Genomic DNA, 8147 nt, shown 5'->3' with positions numbered 1-8147 from the left:
TTAGTCTCTAGGTATGAAAATTAGCTTTAAAAATTCAAACTATGAGTCCCGAGAAATGAGTTCAATATAATTACTCTCATATGCCATTTATGTTCTCTAAGTGATTTAAGATGCAACATAGTTTCACACATTAACAAAGACCCCCCCATTAGCTGTGATGGTTAGCCATGAACACGACAACAAACAACAAGGCAGATTAAGGGTGTGTCAGTGTTCTCCACTCAAAAATTATTTTTCACCCTCTCCAAACTCTCTGAGTTTCTGTTTTGAGAGTTCAGTAATCAAAGCTAAAGCTGTTTAGGCACAAAAATACACTTTTCTAAAAAAAGCTCTCAGGATAATTTTCTTTAATCTTTCTTGTTTTTATATGTGTTTCATGGCTATTGTTTTGTTACATTTGATTTTTTAGATTCAGAACATAATCCAGGAGCTGTGTGAGCTCAATTTCTCTATATCCAAAGGCGAATTAAGGATGCAATGGCAGACCTAATTTAGAAATCTCCTAGTTTTGTATACTTAAATCAAACCCTGAACTCTATTCTAACACTTTAAAAGAAATATTTACAGATGCCCTTGTTAGCCTTCTTGCTGTGGAGACAGATACCTTCTTTGCTTCTATTAGTCCCCACCAGATTAAATTAGGTGCATCAGGCTCTATTGCACCTCTACTAGAGTCAGTGCTGTGTAGCAAAACAACATGGGTAGGGAGTGAATGGTTATCAAGAGAAAGTTTACTTGCAGTGTTAAGAATTAATTCAGCTGAATTGGTGCAGTGAAAGTGGTAAACACAATCCCCTCACTGTTGTTTGTCAGGGTGTGTTATATCACCCTGGATTGCTTTGTCAATAATCTGCCTGGCCTGCAAGCTAAAAATCTAAGATTGCTTGGATGACTGACAGGCTGGAGATAGCTGATAATTCTGAGGAATTGGAGGTGTAAAATCTTTAAGGACCATGTCTACAGTATAAATGCCAGGGTATCTCCACATCACTCTGTACTCACAAAGGCAACAGCATTGTTAATGGCAGCCTGTCTGTCCATCAAGTTTGCTACCAGCGGATTTATCCCTCTTTCACTCCTTATCTTTCTTTGCTGTGTTTATTTCGAAACCAGCTGCAGAATAAATTGCCTCTTGTCTTCACCTCCTACACTGAGTACAATGATATGTTCTGTAAAGCTTAGAATTGTGGTATTTTTTTCAAGCACTCCTTTTTCAGAACACTGACTTCTAATTTTGTTTGTTTATGAATATGTATTGTTTTCTGTTCTGCTGTGGGGGCTTTTAGTAGAACACTAAAAATGACTCTTACTTTCTGGGTGAATGCTCAAGATTTAGATAAAAGAATATGTTTGTATATGTGTGTATGAGAGAAAGATAGCAAGAGAGAAGAGCGAGACTTCACAGAGAAGAAATAAATAGTATTAAGATAATCCTTTGTTACTATTTTAAATAATTAATTATACCTGCTTCATTTTAATCAAACATTCTAAAACTCACAGCCAATAACTTGAGAACAAATTTAAAATTTTGTTAAACAATTTTTAGATAGAGCAAGTTTAACGTCAAGATTAAAATTTATTAAAATGCTCAAGTTCTGAAGGAACCCCAACTGTCTTGCTCTGCTCGTGGGTATATAGTTTGCCAAAACCAGTCTGGAAAGCTTTTGGCTAAGTCTACTAAAGATGATCATGCACACAACTCTCTGATTTCACAACGCCTCTCCCAGAGACACACAGATATATGTTCTCCACAAGACAAGTAAAAAGTATTAACAAACATTTATAAAAAACAAAAATTGCTCATAAAATATGAGTAATTATATGGGAGGCAACCCAAACACTGGACCGGGTAGATGATTTATCTAACATGTTCTTCCAAATGAATAGCATATATCAATGAAGGTGAAGGAACTGTGGCTATACAAGGTGCATAGTTAAGTCACTCAAATACAAGGTTGAAAAAAGTACTTAGACTGCTATGATTGGGTTCATTCTTCAGAGTTCACAGGATGCTGATGCTAAGATTCGGGGTGGCCTTCAGGAAGAGGAGCATTGTGGGAGATCCAGAGGACATTGAGGACATATTCTTTGTAATTGAGGAAGGTAGTTCTTGTGAACTCACATTAGTTCTCCTGAGAAGGTTGTTATGGAAACAGTAACTCCTGTCCTTCCCTCTCAGGGCCACCTCCTGTCATATATGCTCCCTGATGAGGCCATCAGTCATTAATTCCTCATCTGAATTGAGCCAATATTACCACTACACCCACCAAAACTGTAAATTTAAAAAGCGTCTTTTGTTTATAAAATAACCAGCCTCAGGTACTTTGATGTACTAATGTAAAACTTACAAATACATGCAGTCAACAGTTCTGTTTACACACAAGCTTACAAGCCAAGTCATAGGTGATTGGGATAAGCATGACCCTTGGGAAGTGACTTCTGGTAGTGTTCTGATTCTTTATAGAAGTGTCATTTTCATGTTTGATGTGTTTCTATGCTGAGTTAATTTTTTGTTGAATATGTAATTATTGAATATATTTATGGGAAACCATGTGATTATATATAAAATCATACATATATAATCATATATATATAAATCAAGCAGGTAAGTGCGCACATACACACACACACATACACACACACATAAGGGCAAATAAAGACAAACATATCTGTCTTTTAAAACATTCAGCATTTTTGTGATCAAAACTTTCAAGCCCCTTTGTTCCCTTTCTTTGGTATATACAATTTACTATTATCTGTAGTCAAACTACTATGCAATATAACAAAAGAACTTATACACTTACATAACTCTATTTCAGAACTCGTGGAGCAAACTTGCCCCATCCTTTCTGACTCCCTGCTGTCTCCAGCATCCCAATCAATACTTAGTGTGCACGAACTCTTCTTCGTCTATATCAATAACTCGGCAATGTTCAACATAGAAAAATTGAAGATTTGTAACTATAAATTGAAATCACAATTATCAATTTTCTGTATTCTTTCCAGATGTTGTTTCTTGGACAACTGCAAAGAGAGATAAAAGTAAAATCATTATAAATACAATCATCTAAGAAAGACTTCTCTGAATATTAAACTATTTATATTTAAACACACACACACATATATATTTAGATAACTGAAGATCGCGCCTCCTATATGAATGAATAATAAAGGAAAAGAAAATACTAGTCCTTTATGTAGAAAAACATTTGTTGCATTTTGCTCAGTATCTGAACACATTTTTATTTGAACACACATTTTTATTTGTATTAGATAGTATAGAGATAGTGGAAATGCTCCCTTATTCACACAATTTCTTTTTTTTTTTTTTGGTACTGGGGATTGAACTCAGGACCTTGCATTCATACAACATTTTTTAGTGATTACTTCTGAGTTGAATACTATGGAAAGCCCAAAGATATGCAAGAGGCAGAGATCTTGTGTTCATGCTGAACATAAAGACTTTGATTCTCCCATAGAGCTGCAAATTATTTGATACTGATTTGTATTTAAACTGCTCTCTGAGCAACACTTGTTCATCACAGTGCACGACTCAAGTAGTCAACCGTTTATGTTTTTTGATCATCACACTTAAGAGAAAATATTTAAATGTAATGCATATTTAAATTATCATCCTTCATTTTAGACTTCTGCATTTATCTTACTCCTTTTCCCTTTCTTTATTCTTTCCTCTTTAAAAATTACATTAAAAATCACAAAAAATAGACTTGTTAATTTTAAATCATTTTATACCTGTGACAGTAATTAAGGGGGAAAATTCATTACTATCATTACCTGTAGACTTTTCTTATTACCACTGCTTTGAAAAAAATAAAGGGAAAATTACAATAAAAATCTATTATCAAAATTATCTTGTGTCTAAAAATGATTTTACTCCTCAAAATGATGTCATCTCAAATTGTCAGAATAACTGAAAAACACCATTTCTGGGCTCTATAACTTCATTAATTTCAACTAATATTTTGCTACTAAAAACATTTATCCTTCCAAAACCCTGTTGTCTTGTTGTCCTGAAACTTCTAGAAATGATTTTTTAACGCGAAAATGTTTTAGGAATAATTGTCCTGTTTCCTCTTGAGAAAACTTCTATTTGAGGTAGGTTTATAATATGCAAAGGTGGATTTCTCCAGGACTCTGGGAGTATCAACTAATGTATGACAAAAATAATCAACAATAATTTAAAAATTGAATGTTTGGATATAATGTTCAGCATCAAAATTTTAGGAAGGTGGAAATTTATTTTGCATCAGTTTTCACCAAAAGTTCACTGTCATTTCTTTGAATTAATTCACATGTTGTAGCAGAATGCATCTGCAGACTGAACACTATGAAGACAGTGATTCTGTCTTTTCCTCTGGCTTTCAGAAAATTGTCATGTCTCTTAGGCAGCTGCCATCACACTGGGGATGGTGATCATTTCAAAGCAATGGCCCAGGAAGACCCAACCAGTTGAATGTAGGTGGTGTTCTAATAAGCCACGTGTGTTAGCTCAGATATTCCCATGAATGTTAGCAGATAATAATGACTGTTAAGGCTTAATACAGGATGTGGGTGGGCATTGAATGTGACAGAATGCAATATACATGTGCATGAAAAGGAGAGACGTGTTTAGGGCACTTTGACTAGACCAATCTGACAAACAGAATTGTTTAAAACAGTGAGAAAAAAAAAACCTGGTAGACTAGGGAAAATTACAGTCTTAGAGAACACAAATTGGACGGGGAGAAGCTATTAAAAATATTTAAGAGTAAGTATGACCTAAAATGTAGTATTTCTAGAAAACATTCAACAAAATGAAGTAGTAAAGTAAGACCTGAGCAGAAGGAAGCCTTTCAAATATGAGTGTTTATTGCAAATACTGTAGGTTAGAGTAAAGGTGACTTAGAAGGCCCTCACTGATGCTTGTGTTCATAAAATGAAAGAAAGAATAGTGAAAACACAATGCAATATATGTAAAAGTAAGGCTACATCTTGTTGATTTATATGGAATGTACTTTTTAAATATTGCAAGAATTAGGCAAAGCAATTATACCACTGAGTATAAGATAAATATATTTCACAAGGGCTGAGAAATATTAAAATTCTTACCTTTGTGTTTTGGTAAAATTTTGCCATCATACTATCATTATAATTTATGATTCAGAAAATTTTCAACTACATATAACTGCTCCATTATAATATTCTAAATAAGATCTCACTTTGGTGTTCACAGACTATGATAGAAATATATAAGCCTAGAGAGCCAAACAAGAAATGTTACTTCAGTGGCCTTGACCAAGTTTATCTCTTTTAGCCTAATTACTTCACCTATAAATGGGTATTTATCTGTAGGATTGTATTATGTACTTATTACGATATAACTCTGAAAGTTAAGTGGCAAAAGGTTTTTGTAAATCTGTGTTTTTAAGCCACTGTCCTCCACATTGTACTACCTAATAATTTTTCCAATTTTTTCCCTTAGAGAAAATGGGGATCATAATCTTCTTATCTATAGCAGCCGTCTACTCATTCATTAAAGATAGGGAAAAACCTCAAGAATTTCAATTTACATCTTCTTTAAATTAATACAAATTTAAACAAAAATCGTCTTACTAATAAGCCGCTAAAGGTATAAGAACAAGATGATTTAACCAACACTGTTAATTTTCTTGTCTGATTTTTCCAGTTGAAAATAGAAGTACAATGAGCCAGCACACTTGCTCAGAATCCTTCAGGAATGCATAATAGAAAGCAACCACCGATGTCAGCAACGTGGGCTCCTGCCTTCTCCAAAGAGAATACACCGGGGAGCACAAAGTGATCCTATCATGCAGCATTTTGTTGAAATTCTCCCTTATTAGAATGTTTTCTTTTGTATTTCTCTCTCCTACTATCTACAGTATGAACTGATTGCCTGTGCTTTGCACGAACTGTGGATCTTCTCCCGGGTCCCCTGACAAAGAATTGAGCTCACAATTTCTACTCTCATACCTGCTATTATCTTTCCCTTCAAATACACCATCTATCTCGACAGGAACTAAGCTTAGCTGGGAAAATATTCCTTGTGGGACTCTGGTTTGTCTTTTGCATTATCTAAAAGATCAGAATTTAAGTTTGCTTTCAATAGTGAGCGCGGATATATTTGTTCGATGAGCAACTTTAGAATGCACCTTTTAATTTCAAGTGGGAAACATCACAGTGATGCCGGGATGAGAAGAGGCAACATTTAGTTTATGTGTAAATGTTGTGAAAATCTTTGTTTATTCATATCAGCTTGATATAAAGGATAATGCTGTTCAAGAAATATTCAGAAAATGGTCTATGCATGTTTTGAATAAAAAAGACATGGATTGCCAAAACAAATCCTCTACCAATCAAACCCTTGCTTTTCTTCGTAAGAAAAAAGTTACAGACTGCACAAGGACTTGGGCTCAATCCCCAATGTCGTAGAAGGAGAGGAAAAATGAAAAAAGAAAAAGAAAAAACAAGGCAGAAAGAGAAAGCTTTACCAGCTGAGCAAGATTTTTCTTTCCTGAAATACTCTGACTTCTAGAGTAGTAACCATCATCTTAAGAAAAAAAATATATTCCGGATTAAAAATATATTTGAAATTTCACTGAAAATCCAATTAAAAGGTTATTCTTTATTAAAAACATTCAATAACTAGATTGTCTAATGCAGAATTGTCTTGTGAGAAGGGCAAAGGTCACATTTGGACTGTGATGAAATTGTTTGGCATGGTAATGAACTAGGCAAAAGTAGGAGGCAATGCGCGAGGTCAGAATTTCTATTTCTCTGAAACTGTAAATTTGCCTTCCTCTTTGTTTCTCCTGTTACTTTAAACCATTCAGCTTATTACTAATCTGACTATAATAAAAGTATTTATTCATGTATAACTGTGGACTATTTTTTAAATTCTGCACATAATTATCCCCTCCTCTTCTATTTGCCAGGTAAAATTTAAATAATATATGATTTTAACTAATTTTGAGTAGTATATAATATTTATGTAGTTTTACAGATGAATATTTGGAGTTCAATATATAAGGAAAGAATTGGCAAGCACTAATCAAATGTCAGAAAAGGAAACTTATCAGATTTTCATTAAAAGTTTTAAATCAGTTAAAAGACTGACCAGAAGTGTTTGTAACAATATGAAGTACACACTGGACAGCTTAAGAAAAATGCCATTGAATACTTTCCTAATGAGTGATTAGTTTTCAGAATTTAGTGAATGTAATACACACATTTCAAAATGTGAAACAAAAGAGGAAAATAGCATGATTTAGATTGAAAATATCCCCCCAAATTCTCAAAAGTTCAGAAATGCACCTTTGGAATATGGTTGGATGGCAGGTGCTACAGTCTCCACTGCGTTGGTTCATTGGTGAGATGCCAGCTGCACGAGCCATTACTAGCTGAGATCTGGGTGGAGGAGGGTGACTGGGAGTGTGACCCGAACTCTTGGAAACAGTGAAACAAAATAAACGCCTTTGTTTGAGGGTGTAGGATGTGTAGGGTGTTTTTTTCCTAGTAAAAGGAGAGTGACTAAAACGGAAAAGTGGTACTGGAGAAGCACAGCTCTGGGACTGACTGCATCTAACATGTAGTTTAGAAGCTTTTGCAATTGGTTTGAAGGAGAATTTTGGAAAGGATTGGAGATGTGGTTAGCAAGCCTTGGGGTTCTGTGAGATCCTGAGGAATAATTTCGGTTGAAGTACAGAAGACAATGCTGACATATGTGGAGGTAAAGGACAGGCTCTAGAGTGTTCAGCTGAGTACAAGGGCTAGTTTGAGAGTTGCACCAAGAACCATCCCTTTTATATTCAGTCAGAACAAAGTACATATTTTGCCCATGACCTGAGGCTTTGCAGGAGATTTGAGTTTAAGATCTATGAACTGATCTAGGTGAGGAAATTTCAAGTCAGCCCAACACTCAGACTCTGATATGGATACTGTTGGCTATTTTCAGCCAAATTTAGTAGAAATAGGAGAGGCCAAAAGCAGACTATTAAAAATTGAGCAACTTAAATTTTGGTTTGCAAGAAATCATGAGTAAAGTTGGGACCAGGGGAGGTTTATCTACCAAAATGATCAGCTTTATTTAAAAAAAAGTCAAATACTTTGCTTGGAGAAAATAGGAATAT

The 8147-nt window shown here is 34.6% G+C and overlaps 1 long non-coding RNA gene across 1 annotated transcript in view; it reads left to right on the top strand.

The window, feature by feature from the left end:
* LOC104871328 overlaps positions 1-6204 on the top strand; it is a 36412-nt gene extending 30208 nt beyond the window's left edge. Inside the window, exon 4 of the long non-coding RNA XR_782834.1 lies at positions 5687-6204. This is a non-coding gene — a long non-coding RNA (uncharacterized LOC104871328). The remainder of the gene's footprint in view (positions 1-5686) is intronic.
* Positions 6205-8147: the final 1943 nt, after the last annotated feature.

The sequence above is a fragment of the Fukomys damarensis genome, unplaced genomic scaffold (assembly GCF_012274545.1).
Source record: "Fukomys damarensis isolate Sample0158 unplaced genomic scaffold, DMR_v1.0_HiC HiC_scaffold_3, whole genome shotgun sequence".
NCBI classification, from domain to species: Eukaryota; Metazoa; Chordata; class Mammalia; order Rodentia; family Bathyergidae; genus Fukomys; species Fukomys damarensis.
The sequence above is the reverse complement of the archived record's forward strand: the minus strand, read 5'-3'. Positions and strand labels throughout refer to the sequence as shown.